This window comes from Chlorocebus sabaeus, chromosome 22 (assembly GCF_047675955.1).
Source record: "Chlorocebus sabaeus isolate Y175 chromosome 22, mChlSab1.0.hap1, whole genome shotgun sequence".
In the NCBI taxonomy this organism is placed as follows: Eukaryota; Metazoa; Chordata; class Mammalia; order Primates; family Cercopithecidae; genus Chlorocebus; species Chlorocebus sabaeus.
In genome coordinates, this window is record NC_132925.1 from 18495547 (window position 1) to 18512022 (window position 16476).

General features: G+C 37.8%; 1 protein-coding gene and 1 long non-coding RNA gene across 3 annotated transcripts in view; one reads left to right on the forward strand and one right to left on the reverse strand.

Annotated features, from left to right (window-relative positions):
- Nucleotides 1-3138, reverse strand: part of CLDND1 (claudin domain containing 1) — a 42878-nt gene extending 39740 nt beyond the window's left edge. The window contains exon 1 of the mRNA XM_038003217.2: nucleotides 2979-3138. The gene's annotated coding sequence lies outside the window, so the exon portion shown is untranslated. The remainder of the gene's footprint in view (nucleotides 1-2978) is intronic.
- The window catches only part of LOC119625826 (uncharacterized), a 44150-nt gene that overhangs the window by 12526 nt on the left and 15148 nt on the right, over nucleotides 1-16476 (forward strand). The window lies entirely within an intron of this gene.

The following is a 16476-nucleotide window of genomic DNA, read 5'->3' on the forward strand; positions in this document are numbered from 1 at the left end:
ATCTATGTCCAAAAGAAGAAGAAAGAGCAGTTCTAAGCCCCTGAAAGAAGGTAGTATGCTATCCTCTGCACATTTCTCTAGAGAAGGCTTCCAACTTGAAGCAGCCCCACAGGAAAAGTGCCAAAATAAGTACCCGCAAAACCAGTAAAAGACATTTTGAAGTCATCCCAGTTCTTGCTAGTTGAAGTACTTTTCAAAGCAATTCTCTTAATGCTTACAGTTCATTGAATCCTTACTAAGGAGAAGCCAGAGGCAGAAAATTCTTCTAACAATGCACATGCAAAACAACACTGACTTCCTGATGTGGGTTAGGTATGAGTTCGAATCTTAATCTAAAATGATTTCTTAAATATGCTCCTCTGCCTGAGATTAAGGTACTGGGGGAAGAAAGTTCTGAAAGTTTGCTACTTGTTATTTTTCTAATTAAATACAGGAAAAACTTATTTTTCTTTGGATACACTCAGTGTGAATAAAATTAACTCATGAACCAAATTCTCAGATTTAAACTGGAAGGAAGTAAGCTCTAGAGCCCTATCTTAAATTCCCAGCATTGTTTCCAAAGGCCACTGGAGTCAAACTTTCATAGCCTTAGCGTAGAGTTGTTTCATCTGAGGACCTTCTTGTGTGTCCTGCTCTATCCAGTATATTTCTTCATTTAAAAACTTCAGTTAGATCTTTTCTCTTAATTGCATTTTTACCCAAAAGGATAAGCCAAATTCCTGCACGGTTTAGGAAATATATGGCAAAGTACAGGACTAGCGAATATATGGCAAAGTACTGGACTAGCGAATATATGGCAAAGTACTTCCTCACTTCACTCCCATACTCACAACAGATGTGGCTAATCAACTGTTTCCAGTTCCTGGAAATTGTAAAATATGGTAGTGAGTTTCTCTGTCAACAAATTCTCTGTTGGCCAAAGGAAGTAGCTTCTGCATCCTTCCTCTTTTAGTCCCTTCAGGCCTTTCAAAGTGCTATTAATATATACTATAAAAGCTTTGTTAGGAGCTATGTAATAAATCATTACCTCTTAGAAACAGATCATTCCCTGTGATTAAACTTTTACCAGCATTACTAATCAATTATGCTTCTCTTTCTTATCTGCTCCTGTTAATCTTGTAACATTCCGTGTTAAGAAGAAATCATAACTAATTAACATTTATCCTTTAGGTAGGCCAGGCTACTTACTAAAAACACTCTGCAAAACAGTTTGTCTTCTTATGGTTTACTGTTTACAACCTGAGCCAGAATCCTTCTACTTCCAAGTAAGACTGGGGTTCAGCTGGGGTGAGGAGCACATCAAATGAGGGGGTACGTCATTCCCTCCTTGTCTAATGCTTTAAGACTAATCAAATCAAATTCTGTAATACTAAAGCTGGAAAAGAACTCTCTTGATGCTTAAGTAATTTTTAAGACAATGTAATACACTTTAACGAAAGGAAAGGAAAAAAAGACAATGTAATACACTTAGAACAAAAGACTTGTCATACACCATACATAACACAAAAGATTAGCTTCAAGAGAATGTAGATAATTACATGATGGTAGATTTTATCTTGCACTTGTTTGTTCAACAAATATTAACCATTACCAAGCCAAACACTTGCCAGATACTATTTTAGGCTTTGTTTATAGGCTCATCCTAGACTTTAAAAATTGTCTGGAGAGTAACCACCAGGTCACCATACATAATATCCCTGGATTGGTCTAAAACAGGTAGGATTTGGGTGGATGAATTGTAAATCTGATCCAGTTCGGCATTTCTTATAATCTTATAATAATTCATTGTGTATATTGATTTAAGAAAATATAGAAACTACTACCTAATGCAAATTCTTTGATCTGAGTGATAAAGAATTTGTATAAATAGACAAAAATAAACACCCAGACTGAAGTCCTACCTGTTCACTTGATTAAAATTGTATCTCTTTAAAAGACGGATACTTTGGGCAAATAGTTGGCTTTTTCTGTTCTATGTTCTGAGCTATACCAGTTTCTCCAATATCAAAGTCTCCTTTTCCATCACCTTTATTCACCATCCTGCTGTCCAAAGCTCGTATCTTCAGAGTTTCACTTTGTCCCCAGATTTATACACTGAATTCTAGTGAACCAGAAAGAATGCTCATGGAATACAATTAGCGACTAAACAATTCCAAAATGCTATTGGTTTGCTTTCTTTCTAGAGGATGTACTTAGAAGAAAAATAATAAAATTTCAAAGGGACCAAAATCTTTCTTCCTACTCCTCTCACATGAATTACCACCTCCTTTGTAAACAAGTGATTATTTACAAAGCTTATTAAAAGAGTAGTTTAGGTTTGCATTTCACTTAGAATTGCTCTATTGCTCCATGTTTGGTTTTCTCCTATGATTTAAGAATAGTTTTATTGTACATATCTTTACAAATATTTAAAACAAACAGAATTATTATAGTTTAAAAAATAGAAAACCAGGGCCAGGTGCGGTGGCTCACACCTGTAATCCCAGCACTTTGGGAGGCTGAGGCAGGTGGATCACCTGAGGTTGAGAGTTTGAGACCAGCCTGACCAACATGGAGAAACCCCGTCTCTACTAAAAATACAAAATTAGCAGGGCATGGCAGCGCATGCCTGTAATCCCAGCTACTCAGGAGGCTGAGGCAGGAGAATCACTTGAACCCAGGAGGCGGAGGTTGCGGTGAGCTGAGATGGCACCATCGCACTCCAGCCTGGGCAACAAAAGCAAAACTCCATCTCAAAAAAAAAAAAAAGAAAAGAAAAACAACAGAGGAAAAAACATGGCAGGGGTTATGAAAACAGTTATCGAAACAAAGATTATCTCAGGTAAAAAAAAGGAAATTGACAGTGCTACATAAGCAAAAAGATCTTAGATTGTACTTGTTGACCAGGAGATAACTGGTAATCAGGAGAGTAAACATTTCTGCCCTCATCTGCTATGCAAAAACACATTGTCTTTTCATAAAATTTTGCAAAATCTTACCTTAAAGGGGAAGATCACAGGTTACTACATCACTGCTTTTTTATTCAAACTAAACATCATACTTAGGTGTTTTTAAAAAGTTAAATGAAATCCAGAAAGCCAAATAAAAGGCCAATAGAGAAAAAGAGAAGGAAGCCAGATGCATGCCTGTATTTCTGGAAGGAGAGTTTCTGAAAGGCTTTTTTTGAAACCTCCTTAGCTAGAGCTAAGGTTTGAGGTTAGCTGAACATTGCGTGCCATTCTTGAAGGGTCCTAGGCACTGACTCATTTGCTTTATCATTTCTCATGAAAACAAGAGGTGGCAGCCATCACCAGAGAGCAAAGGGGTGACTTGGTGACTGATCTCGTTACTGAACTAAGGAGAGCACTCACACGCAAGGTTCAGAACCTCCCCACACCCAGAGAAACTCTGCCACTTCATAGAAAAGAAGTTATTTCCACCCATGAAGACAAGTGGCAACTGGAAACAGATGTGAAGAAAATAAGAATAAATGCCTTTTTCAGCAATATAACAATTGTAACAAATAATCAGAGTTTTTCTAGTTCCCGCCTGTACACCATGCTCTCAACTATATATTGCAAGTTAAAACAGAATTGATCGTGGTTCTGTATTTTTAAATTCTCTTGCTTTCTAAATATATCACTTCACTTTTAACAGTCCAAAGAGCTCTTTATAATTTACTTCCTCTAAGGTAAATTTAGGTGCAATTTTAATAGACTGGTAGGGGCAAATGCCTCATGCCCACCCAAGGGGCACACACTCCAAACGAATGAGTGTTGGACACGGTGAGCCAGGGGAAGTAGGAAGTTATCAGTGCCCTATGGGAAATAATGGGAATGTCACAGGTTTCTTCTTTTCTGGGTCGCTGGGGCATGCCTTTTGATTGAGCATAACACAGGCTAATGTCATTGCCTGTGGATTTTGGAAGGACATTGCAACAACTTTGGTTGATCCCTTACCGGAATGGAGACGGGGACAGACAGATACTTTTCTACTTTACAGGCATATCTATTTCAATCCTTAAAACAACCAGGAGAGTAAATATTTTTATTCCAATTTTAAGATGAGAAAGTGGACACTTGGAAGTAATAGAAATGGAGAGTAAAAATGATGGAATCCAGGCGGACTGGCCCCATTGTCAGTCTGGAGTCTGAATGTTTCAAAGGCACATCTGCCTTTTTTGTGACCCATAACCAGCATTTTTGTATCACTAAAATGAGTGAAGCATGTCCTCATATATTATCTCAATTTATCCTCGTTAAAGCGTAGATAGAAGGTGCTATTCTTAAGCTTGTTACTCAGGTGAGAAAAACGAGTTTCAGGGAATTTTCAAGATCACTCATCCAGGAAGTGACAGAGCCACCACCAGAACCCAAATCTTGTGCCTTCAAATCAAATCCTCTCCTCTTTCAGTTTTGCCTCTCACCTCTCATCTCCGCTCCCATCCTCTGATGATTCATGGGAAGGTGGTGAGCTGCCATAGACTCTCACACCCACTTACAAGCTGAACTGGAGCTTAAGCCCGTCAGCTTTACAGCTTCCTTGTAGCACTTCAATCTTTCATCAGTTATTTGCACCTTAATATGACAAAGGATGTGAGATGAGATATTTTTTGTGACACATTGTAATAACCTAAAGTTGTTAGTTTACATTAGGGCTCACTCCTAGTGTATTCTATGGGTTGGAACAAATGCATAATGACATATATCCACCATTACAGTATCATACACAGTAGTTTCACTGCCCTAAAAATCCTTCGTGTGCCACGTATGAATCCCCTCTACTCCCCACAACCACTCATTTTTTTACTCTGAGATGAGTTTTTAACGGTAGGGAAAAAAAATGAAAATTCGAACAAACAGAAATACAGAAGATGAGGGCATTTAGTACTTAAAATATGTGGGGTTATGTGGGTGGGAGAACTGAAGATGTAAGGAGAAACTGTGCAACTTTGTAAGTGAATTAGAGACACATCTTTGTCTTCCCCACCCATCCTCACATCTTGATAAAGACTCAGCTCAGTGGTTTGCAAACATTTCTTTAAACTTTATTTTATTTTATTTTAAGTTCTGGGGTACATGTGCAGGATGTGCAGGTTTGTTACACAGGTAAACGTGTGCCATGGTGGTTTGCTGCATCTATCAACCTATCACCTGGGTATTAAAACCAGCCTGTGTTCATTATTTGTCCTGATGCTCTCCCTCCCCCGGCTCTGACAGGTCCCAGTGTGTGTTGTTCCCCTTCTTGTGTACATGTGTTCAAAAACCCTCTCTTGAAGTCAAAGCTTACATATATACACATCATATATTAGGTAAGAACATAACTGACATAAATTTATGTTAGAATAAAAGCATAGCTATTTTAATCAGATTTACAGTCCTATATGTACTTCAGCATTCACTTCAGCTGTTTGGAAAAAAAAGAAAAAAAGAACAAAATAAGAAGCTGGATCTCTCTCAACACTTATGTCAAAATACGTGTCTGGTGCGGCGATGTGCTAGAGTTGGCATATATCAGCTGGCAAGAGCCAACTGTGCACATCTTTCCCTAACTCTGTGCTCAGTGAAGTAGCTGGCAAGAGCCAACTGTGCACATCTTTCCCTAACTCTGTGTTCAGTGAAGTAGCTGGCAAGAGCCAACTGTGCACATCTTCTCCTAACTCTGTGTTCAGTGAAGTAGCTGGCAAGAGTCAACTGTGCACATCTTTCCCTAACTCTGTGTTCAGTGAAGTAGCTGGCAAGAGCCAACTGTGCACATCTTTTCCTAACTCTGTGTTCAGTGAAGTAGCTGGCAAGAGCCAACTGTGCACATCTTCTCCTAACTCTGTGTTCAGTGAAGTAGCTGGCAAGAGTCAACTGTGCACATCTTCTCCTAACTCTGTGTTCAGTGAAGTCACATTGGCAGCTTGAAATCGGACATGATGGGAGTATTTACATTTTGGAAATTGGCAAATACCATAATTCAGAGCTTTTTGTTGTTGTTTTGAGAGCCAATTTTGTAGTCATTGCTACTGGTAGGAAAAAACTGGTATCTTATTAACTCAGAAGATAATATGGGACTTTTCCTTTGAACAATTCCCAGTGTGGTAGAGAAAGTTTTATAAAATCTAAAATCTTTTTCTAAAAGATACATTTTACACAAACACATAGATCAATGTAACAGAACAGAGAACTCAGAAATAAGACTGCACACCTACAACCATCTGATCTTCGACAAACCTGACAAAAACAAGCAATGGGGAAAGGGTCTCTATTTAATAAATGGTGCTGGGAGAACTGGCTAGCCATATGCGGAAAATTGAAACTGGACCTTTTCCTTATACCTTATACAAAATTAAAACTCAAAAAGGATTAAAGACTCAAATGTAAAACCCAAAACAATAAAAACCTTAGAAGAAAATCTAGGCAATATCATTCAGGACATAAGCACAGGCAAAGATTTCATGGTGAAAACACCAAAAGCAATTGCAACAAAAGCACAAATTGACAAATGGGATCTAATTGAATGAAAGAGCTTCTGTACAGCAAAAGCAATTATCATTAGAGTGAACAGACAACCTACAGAATGGGAAAAAATTTTTGCAATCTATCCAATGGACAAAGGACTCTATCCAGAGTCAACAAGGAACTTAAACAAATTTACAAGAAAAAAAACAAACAACTCCTTTTAAAGGTGGGCAAAGGACACGAATAGATACTTCTCAAAAGAAGACATTCATGCAGCCAACAAACATATGAATAAAAGCTAAATATCACCTATCATTAGAGAAACATAAATCAAAACCATAATAAGACACAATTTCATGCAAGTCAGAATAGTGATGATTAAAAAGTCATAAAACAACAGATGCTGGTGAGGTTGTTAAGAAAAAGGAACACTTTTACGCTGTTGGTGGGTATGTAAATTATTTCAACCATGTGGAAGACAGTGTGGCAATTCCTCAAACATTTAGAAGCAGAAATACCATTTGACCCAGCAATCCCACTAGTGGATATATACCCAAAGGAAAATAAATCATTCTATTGTAAAGATACATGCATGTGTGTGTTTATTGCAGCACTATTCACAATAGCAAAGACATGGAATTAACCCAAATGCCCATCAATGATAGACCGGATAAAGAAAATGTGATACATATACACCATGGAATACTATGCAGCCATAAAAAGGAACAAGATCATATCCTTTGCAGGGACATGGATGGAGCTGGAAGCCATTATCCTCAACAAATTAGTGCAGGAACAGAAAACCAAACACTGCATGTTCTCAGTTATAAATGGGAGCCAAATGATGAGAACACATGGACACACGGTGAGGAACAACACATGTTGGGGTGTGTTGTACAGGCAGGGGGAGGGAAAGCATCAGGAATAATAACTAACAGATGTTGGGCTTAACACCTAGGTGATAGGTTGATCTGTGCAGCAAACCACCATGGCACACGTTTACCTGTGTAACAAACCTGTACATCCTGCACGTGTACCCCAGAATTTAAAATAAAAATTGATAAAAAAATAAAAGATACATTTTACTACAAAAAGTAAACATTTTCTGCCCTAAAAAGATGTATAAACTACGTTACAATAAAAATTTCAAAATGGGGAAAAACAGGCATACTTATAAAAAAGGGCTAATTTTCTTATTATACAAAAAGCTCTAATAGGAAAAAGATCAATTCAATACAAAGCGAGTAAAGACATAAATTGGCAGTTAACAGAAATATAAATATAAATTTTCAATGAATATTTTATAAATGCTCAACCTCCTGCATAACTAAGTCCAAGTTGGAAAAAAAAAAAAACCAACTTTTTAAAAAGTTATAAAATGGCAAAATTAAGTGCTCAGCCTCCTGCATAACTATGTCCAAATTGGAGAAAAAAAACTTTTTTAAAAGTTATAAAATGGCAAGATTCTACTGTGAGCTTCAATGTCGAGGGTAGGTATGGGGAAGCCCACTCATTCACTGTGGGACATTGTTAAATTAAACTGCATATTATTAAGTGAAATTTAAAATTCACGTTCTTTTCAACTATTTTCAATTCTATTCCAAAGAATTTGTTTTATAGACTTTTGTATTCTCACAAAAATAAGTATACATGGATGATCATTGTGACATTGTTTGTCTATTAGTTACTTACTGCTGTGCTTAAAAATTACCCCAAAACTTAAAAGTTTAAAGTCATAATAGACATCATTATCTCATAGAGTTTCTGTGTCTCAGTTATTGGAGAGCAGTTTAGCTGAGTGGCTGTCTCATGGGGTTGTAGTCACTGTATTGACAGAGACTGCGATCATCTCAAAGTCTGACTGGGGCTGGAAGATCAAATTCCAGTTTGACTTGTGAGCTGACGAGTTGCAAGAGGGCCAAGTTCCTCAGCCCTTGCCTCCCAATATAACTATTGGATGATACTCATGATAAGTTGACTGGCATCTCCCAGAATGAGTAATTCAAGAAACTACAAGGCAGAAGTCACTATGCTTTTTATAACCTAGTCATGGAAGTCATATGTTACCATTCGCACAATGTCTTCTTGTTACACAGGACAGCCTGAGTCAATGAGGGAAGGGAATACACAAGGGCATGGACACGAGGAGATAATGCTCATTGGGGGCCATCTTTTGAGACTGCCTACCACAGTTTGGAAGGATAAAAAAAACAAAGAAAGAAAAAGTATCTTAATATCCATTGATAAAGTACTGGGTAAATAAATTTTTAAACTTAAATGTTATAGAGCATTTAATATATAACTTAATTAAATGTTATAGAGCTTTTAATATATATTTGAGTTATATATATTTAAGACATATATAAGTTAATTAAATGTTATAGAGCTTTTAATATATAATATATATTTCATATATAGAGAGCTTTTAATATAAAAGTATAAGGTGTTTATTAAAAAGAAGGAAGCAGCCTAAATGTGGTGTTGTGGAAAAATGCCCAAAATACACTAAAGTATATAAAACACATATTTATATATTTATTATAAGACTTCCTCAATATTTTTATAAAAATAGACATTTATGCGTAGTTATATGCATAAGAGTGAGAAATTTCCTCAAAGATTTATAAGGAGATCTATCAGTGGGTGGTGAAACCTGGGGGTGAGATAGTAGTTAGGGATATATAATTTTTTATTTTATGCTCTATACTTATACTAGTAATGTTTGAAAAAAAAGTTGCAATGCAAATATATTACATTTATAATATTTAAAACTAGCAAAATTATGCTCCACAGATCTCTATAGGACACATAGCCAAAGGGGAACATCATTTGAGCCAAGCTCAGACGGACTTCTCCCTGACTATCTCCTGCTCAGAGGAGCTGAGTATGTAGGCAGGAGAAACATACGTTGGTTTTCCGAATAGAGAACCAAGAGCTACCCAATCTCCAGCCTTCAGCCTTTGCAATACTGGATTAACAAGACAGTAATTATCCCAAAAGTAGAATTCTACTGTGGCATATTTCTCCCTATTCTGAAGACATAGGGTCCATGAGAGAATCTGGAAGCTGGGAATCTGCAGGGATGGCAGGGTATGCAGTCAGCAGGAGTGACACAGGATCACGCCACAGTGGAAAACCTCTCAGCACCTTGGTGTTAGCAAAACTCAGCTCCAGAGGATTTCCAAAGCATCCACTACTATTATAGCAAGGCCAGGGCATCTGAACACCTGTCTTAGAAGATTTTCAGGAACTGTAGCGGCTGGGAGTTGGGTGATCACTCTTGATGGATTACCTTGAAGTGATGGAGACCGAGGTCAGCCCATGCTCAGCTGATTACAAGGCCAAGTTTGGGGTTGGAACCCTCAAAAGAAATCCTCCACTGAGTTGAGGAAAAGGATAGCTGAGAATCGTCTGCAGCAAGAAACCACAAAACCTCTGAGTCACAGAGCTTTAAAGGAAGCCTTCTAATAGCTTGTATCAAAATGCAAATAATATAACGATAAGAATTATACAGATGCAGTTAACATTTATTGAAGACTTATTTTTCATTTACTAATTATACTCATTTTGTAGATGAAAAAGATGAGAATTGGAGAAGTTAAGCAATCTTCCCAAGGATATCACACACCCCTTAAAATTTTCAGTTTTAACAAATGATTCAAAAATGTCTTTTTAAAAAATTAAATTTTGATCAAACATTTTTAAGAACTTCTGAAACATTTCTGCACAAGACAATTGAAAAACCACTGCTTTGCTATTTAACCCCTGGAACGAGTAGGTGGAATTTACGGAACGGTAGATTTCTGTTCAATATAAAATATAAGTTTATTCATAACTAAATTATCCAATTATAAAATGAAATTTTCTGAGGGGTAATTTCTCCATCACTGGAAATGTTCAAGCAGAATCACTATTATTACCTGTTAGGTATATTAGAAGTGTGAGCAGCATACAATTGGATTTCCTTCCAAAACTAAGAAGAACAGAGGCTTGCTTTCTTTCTCTTTCTTTCTCTCTCTCTCTTTCTTTCTTTCTTTCGTTCGTTCTTTCTTTTTCTTTCTTTCTTTTTCTTTCTTTCTTTCTTTCTTTTTCTCTTTCTTTCTCTTTCTCTCTCTCTCTCCTTCCTTCCTTCCTTCTTTCTTTCTTCCTCTCTCTCGCTTCCTTCCTTTCTTCCTTTCTTTCCCTTCTTTCCTTCCTTCCCTCTCTCCCTCCCTCCTTTTTCTCTTTCTCTCTCTCTCTCCCTTTCTTTCTTTTTCTTTCTTTCTTTCTTTTTCTTTCTTTTCTTTCTCTTTCTTTTTCTTTCTTTCTTTCTCTATCTTTCTCTTTTTTTTCTTTCTTTCTCTTTCTTTTTCTTTCTTTCTCTCTCTGTCTCTCTCCTTCCTTTCTTCTTTCTTTCTTTCTTCCTCCCTCTCTCTCTCGTTTGCTTCCTTTCTTCCTTTCTTTCCCTTCTTTCCTTCCTTCCTTCCCTCTCTCTCTCTCTCTCCCTTTCTTTCTTTTTCTTTCTTTTTCTTGAGATGGAGTCTCGCTCTGTCACCCAAGCTGGAGTGCAGCGGCACGATCTTGGCTCACTGCAACTTCCGCCTCCCCGGTTCAAGTGATCCTCTTGCCTCAGCCTCCTGAGTAGCTGGGACAGGCCTGAGCCACCACGCGCAGCTGAATTTTGTATTTTTAGCACAGACGGAGTTTCACCATGTTGGCCGGGCTGGTCTCAAACTCCTGACCTCAGGTGATCCAACTGCCTCGTCCTCCCAAAGCGCTGGGATTACAGGTGTGAGCCACAGTGCCCGGCATTCACTTTGTTATTTCTCGGGTTAAACTGAGTCAAAATTGCTGATTGCAGAAGGCTGAACTAAGTATATTTCCTGAAATTTTGGAGTTTTAATATTAATAGTAAACATGTATAAAGCACTTATTATGTGCTTGGCACTGTTTTAATTGCTTTACATTTGTTAACATTGGTCATCTTTTCTACTGTCCTATTGAGGTATGTGTTATTTATACAGAATTACATTGAATTCTAACCTCAAAATCTGGCTACCAAGTCCATGTTCTTCAGCAGTTTGTGATACTTATGCTCCGTATAGTGATACAGTTGCAAGTATATGACCCTACAAGTGGAGAAGAGTTTAGCTAAAACACTGCAGATAAATGAATAAACAGATGCAGGAAGTGGTTTGTTGCATAATAGGGAGTTTCTATCCATGTTTCTATAGTTGTGTCACCAAACCACAGGTTGGTACTTTGAAAAAAAATCAGTGCTATAAAAACTTTCGTATCATTAACATTCCTTAATTCTGAACTCAGTAAAAGCTTAATCAAAGATCATATTAGGAGAATACGAGTTCTCTAGCATTTTTCACTTGTTTCCATAACTATAGGATTTGTTTTCAAAGAGCAACAACCATAAGACATTTACAGTTCCTTTCTTGAATGCAAATAATGGTTAGGGGCTGGAGGCACCTAAACTGTGAGACAAGGTCTTGATTCCTATTGAGCTTTCATAATTCTGGTTCAGAGTGATGTCAGAGGCCAGACTTTGTGTGTGTGTGTGTGTGTGTGTGTGTGTGGCAGGGTCCCTCTCTGTCGCCTAGGCTGCAGTGCAGTTGTGTGATCCCAGCTCACTGCAACCTCTGCCTCCCAGGCTCAAGTGATTCTCGTGCCTCAGCCTCCCAAGTAGCTGGGATTACAGGCGCACCCCACCACACCTGGCTGACTTTTGTATTTTTAGCAGAGACTAAACGGTTTCACCATGTTGGCCAGCCTGGTCTCAAACTCCTGGTCGCAAGTGATCCGCCTGCCTTGGCCTCCCAAAGTGTTGGGATTGCAGGCGTGAGGCACGGCACCCAGCCCAGACTACTTTTCGCTCAACACTTGGCTCTGTGGGGGTGAGGAAAAACTCCAACCCTCCACACCTCAATTTTCTCATGCATGCAGTGAGAATAACTTCCTCAGGATTATTTCAAATATTGACTAAGTTAATGTCTGGCACCCTCAGTGTTGGGTATTAGCACTAGCTGGTGTGAAGGGAGATACAGCATTTAAATGTAAATTTAAGTTTACGAAGAGATGAATCATGTTACTGAGTGTTATGTGAGAGTCAGGTGAGAGTTACAGATACCAAATACACCTGGCTTTAAAGAGAGGTGTGATTGTTATGGATGGCAGTGCTGTGGGCCACAGAGGCAGACTCTCAGGGTGAGGCTACTTGAGCAGAGCCAGGAAATGAATTATTTTGTTCACTTTTGATGTGGCCCACATTCAAATGCTTCACAAGTACAACGTTCTCAGCTAAGCTAAGGTGGTCTTCAATATGCACTTGACCACAATGGAAAAAAACAAACAAAAAAAAAAAACAAAGAAAAGAATGAAAAAGTTAAACAACAGGTGGGAAGTCAATGCTAAATAAAAAATTAAAATACATAGAAGTTAACATGTTATTTCCTTCCCATATATAATATTCTGATATATTTATAAAATACCTATCCTTGAATTGTTTTTCACTTTTCCAGCCAAATTCCCTCATCAAATTACTTAATTTTCCTGGCTTAAAAAAGTATTATTTTTGATTTTGACTACAGAAAGTGAAAAGCAATTTACTGACACATCTATCTACATTACATAAATGTACATGCTCATATATACTTTCCACTGGGAAGGGCAGAATCATAATACGAAAATGACTAAACTCTTTCTCTCTGACTGATCTAGTCTCCCCTACCTCCTACCTTTAAAGTGCTAAACAGTCATTTGCCCAGCTTTCTATTGATCAAATATCTGATTGTTTGTTTTAATGTCTTCTGTATGTATGTCTTTAATGTCTTCTGTAAGTATGGCTTTAGCTGATTTCCTGAATATCTGATGTCCACATAACACTTAACAGCTTCTGAAACTCTTTCCCATATGTTATTTTATTTACTTCCCACAGTAATTTTGGAGGTACACATTACTCATTCTGTTTTACAGAGGAGTTAAGAGTAGAGTCTGTGTGATGTCCCCTAAATCACACAGCTATGACCAGTCCGAAATATGGGCTCAGGTTGTATGGGAATACTACCAAGATTTCAGAAATGATCATGACGCATTTACGGGTCCTCTGGTGCCTGGTTATAAAGTAAAAGGGTGAACAATTCAGATTTATATTTGAATCTCTGTCTATCAAGTTTTTTTGTGTTATAGCCACTTGTCCTACTTTTATTTCATTTTTGGTTTTTTCTTCTATCTGAAAGAAAGCTAGAGAGTTATTTCCCCTCACAAGCTTCAAAAACCTGCCAGGCAGAGACTGATTCCCACAACCCCTCTCTGTGATCTGGCCTTCAGGGAACAAGTAGAGTGGCAGACCACATTCTTCCTCTAGTAGCAGAGACACACTGGACCACTGGGCCCTGGGAAACTTTTCCCAGGGACTGTCTTTATTGCTCCACTCTCACGACAATCACACACACTCAAACAAGCACTCACATAACCCTGTTTACAGCTGCATCAGCACCCAGAAAACATGGCTAATGTAGGAAAGGTAATTCCTACCTTAGCAGAAATGATTCATGATGGGCCTGTAATCACGTAAGGAATGTTTACAAAGAGCCAGGGGCAGGGCACGGGGAGGGGATGGGACAGGGCCATTAGGGGAGAGGTAAGCAGGACACTCAGGATGGACCAGGAACTTACTCAAAAGCAGTCACTAACCACCAGAAGGGAGAAGAATTTCACCCAACCCAGGAAATAGGAACGCGTGGCCTAAGGACCCCTTGGGAATCCTGAGTCTTTATTGGAAGGTGTGAGAAAAAAGGAGTAAAGTGAAGTATAACTGAAGCTTCATGAATTAGAGAAAATGGAAAGGGCGCATGTAGGAAGGAAAAGAAAGACAAGGTAGAGGTTAAAGGCAAGTCTCAGGTTTTATTGGCATGGTGATTAATTTTATGCCAACATGGTGAGGCCACAGTGCCCAGATATGTGGTCAAATGTAAGAGTGCTTTGGATGAGACTAACATTTAAATAAATGGACTTTGAGGAAAGCAGTTTGCCCTTTATAAAGTGGGTGGGCCTCATCCATCAGTGGATGTTCTAAATAGAACAAAAGACTGACCTTCCTGAGCAAGAGGGAATTCTAGCAGCAGGTGTGAACTGCAGATTTGGGACTTGCCAGTCTCTATATTCAGAAATTCCTTAAATAAAGCTATATACAGACATACACACATGCATCCTATTGGTTTTGTTTCTCCGGAAAACCCTAACTATCACAAGCAGGCTGTGGTCATCAAGCTACACACGGAGGGACATGAAGCTGGTGAACAAAAAACAGGGATATAGCAGTAAGCCAAACTGCAGCTCTATTAGGCAAGCATTTGAACACTGACCTTGCTCTTGGCTTCATCTTAATTTCCCACCATTAGTTTCCCTTTGTCTACTTTTCTTATTTTTAATTGAATTCATCTCATATTTTATGCATTATTATATATGTCACCTTATGTCCTTTCTGGGACACATTAGAAGTATAAATAAATAGATTCTCATCATTGGGAGCAATTATGTAAGACTAGATTTAGACTCTCTACAAATAAAGAAGAAACATATGAATTACGCAAATCTAAGAAAAAATGATGAAGAGATATAGATGTTAAATGACATAAAATTTAAAAGACGTGCAGTAGAAATCCAAGTGTGTATGCAAGGGAAAGTAGTTTAGTCATAGGATAGAAAGTATTGAGATTAATCAAGAGGCTAAAACATCAAACCACAGAGATATAAGCAAGAAGCAAAAACTCTTCGTTTAAAAAAAAAAAAAGGTTTAAAAATCAGAGAAAATGGATTTTGTGTTAGTATGCCCACCTAAATTTTTTGAACATTACATAATTAAAATATTTTCTGATGGGAGAAAATTAAAAGGTTCAAGAATGAAGACGTACGAGGTCATGAAAACATAATGCTATGTTCTCTTTGTATGTATATACAAAGACTATAGAGTAAGACTTCTTACTCTAAAAAAATTCTGAACTAATAAAAATTCAGGTGTACTTTTGCTTTATGTCAATAAGATGAGTTGATGGCATTTCTGACTTTACCTAAGATTATAGCAAAGCACTAATAAACTGAAGAACAATCAACAGTTAACTTAGACTTTCACACCACAAAAGCAGAGTAAGAATGAGAGGACTCCACCCCAGCTACCCACACAAGAACCTGGCCAAGGTAAAAATCAGACTCTGTTGTGGCCTGAGACACACGGTTTGATTTTTACACTGGCCAGGTTCTTGTATGGGTAGCTGGGGTGGAGCTACCCACACAACAGGAACAACATTGAGAGGAAGCCCAAAGATTTCAGGGAGAAGCATTCTTCAACTTGTTACCCATTTTTCCTAAACAGAAAGTGTCCTTCAGTCTCATGCTTTGGCTTATCCCTGTTGTATTTACACCAACCAGACCATGAAGTGATGATGCTGTGGTGGCAGCACAAAAAAACTATGTTGGAGTTTTGAAGCATTGATAGCATTTCCTTCAAATTGTCACTAAAATATCATTTGAAGAAAATAAGGTAGAGCTGTAAAAACCAGAATATGCTTTTCTCTTAGTGTCTTACTATACAAACAGAAATATACCCAAGTTCCTCTGGAACTCATGAGATGTCTTCACGATTGAGCCAGAGGGCTGCTGTGTTTAGAAAACCAAAACCTACACACAGTGATCATTGATTTAAATGTCACTTCTAAACTCTCAAGCAAAAACTTTAAAAAGGTCATACATCTGGACCATTGTCCAGCACCCACTTTATGAAATACCTTCCCCCTGTACCTTGAGGTGTACAAAATCTGTGACTTAGTTTGCATTTTATAAACAATAGTTTTACTTATTAACATAGACAGAAAAGACATTTGGGTACCATGTATAAAGTTCTATGAATCTTTACGAACGACTGGAACCTGTTAAAGAAAACTTTTCTCAGAACATATCTTACTTCTTAAAGTTAAAACTAGTTAGAAGATAACGTGTATTTAACTCAGCTCAACAGTGAGGTCAAAAACAGGAAGAGGTCTTTAAAAACATTGATAATGTAACG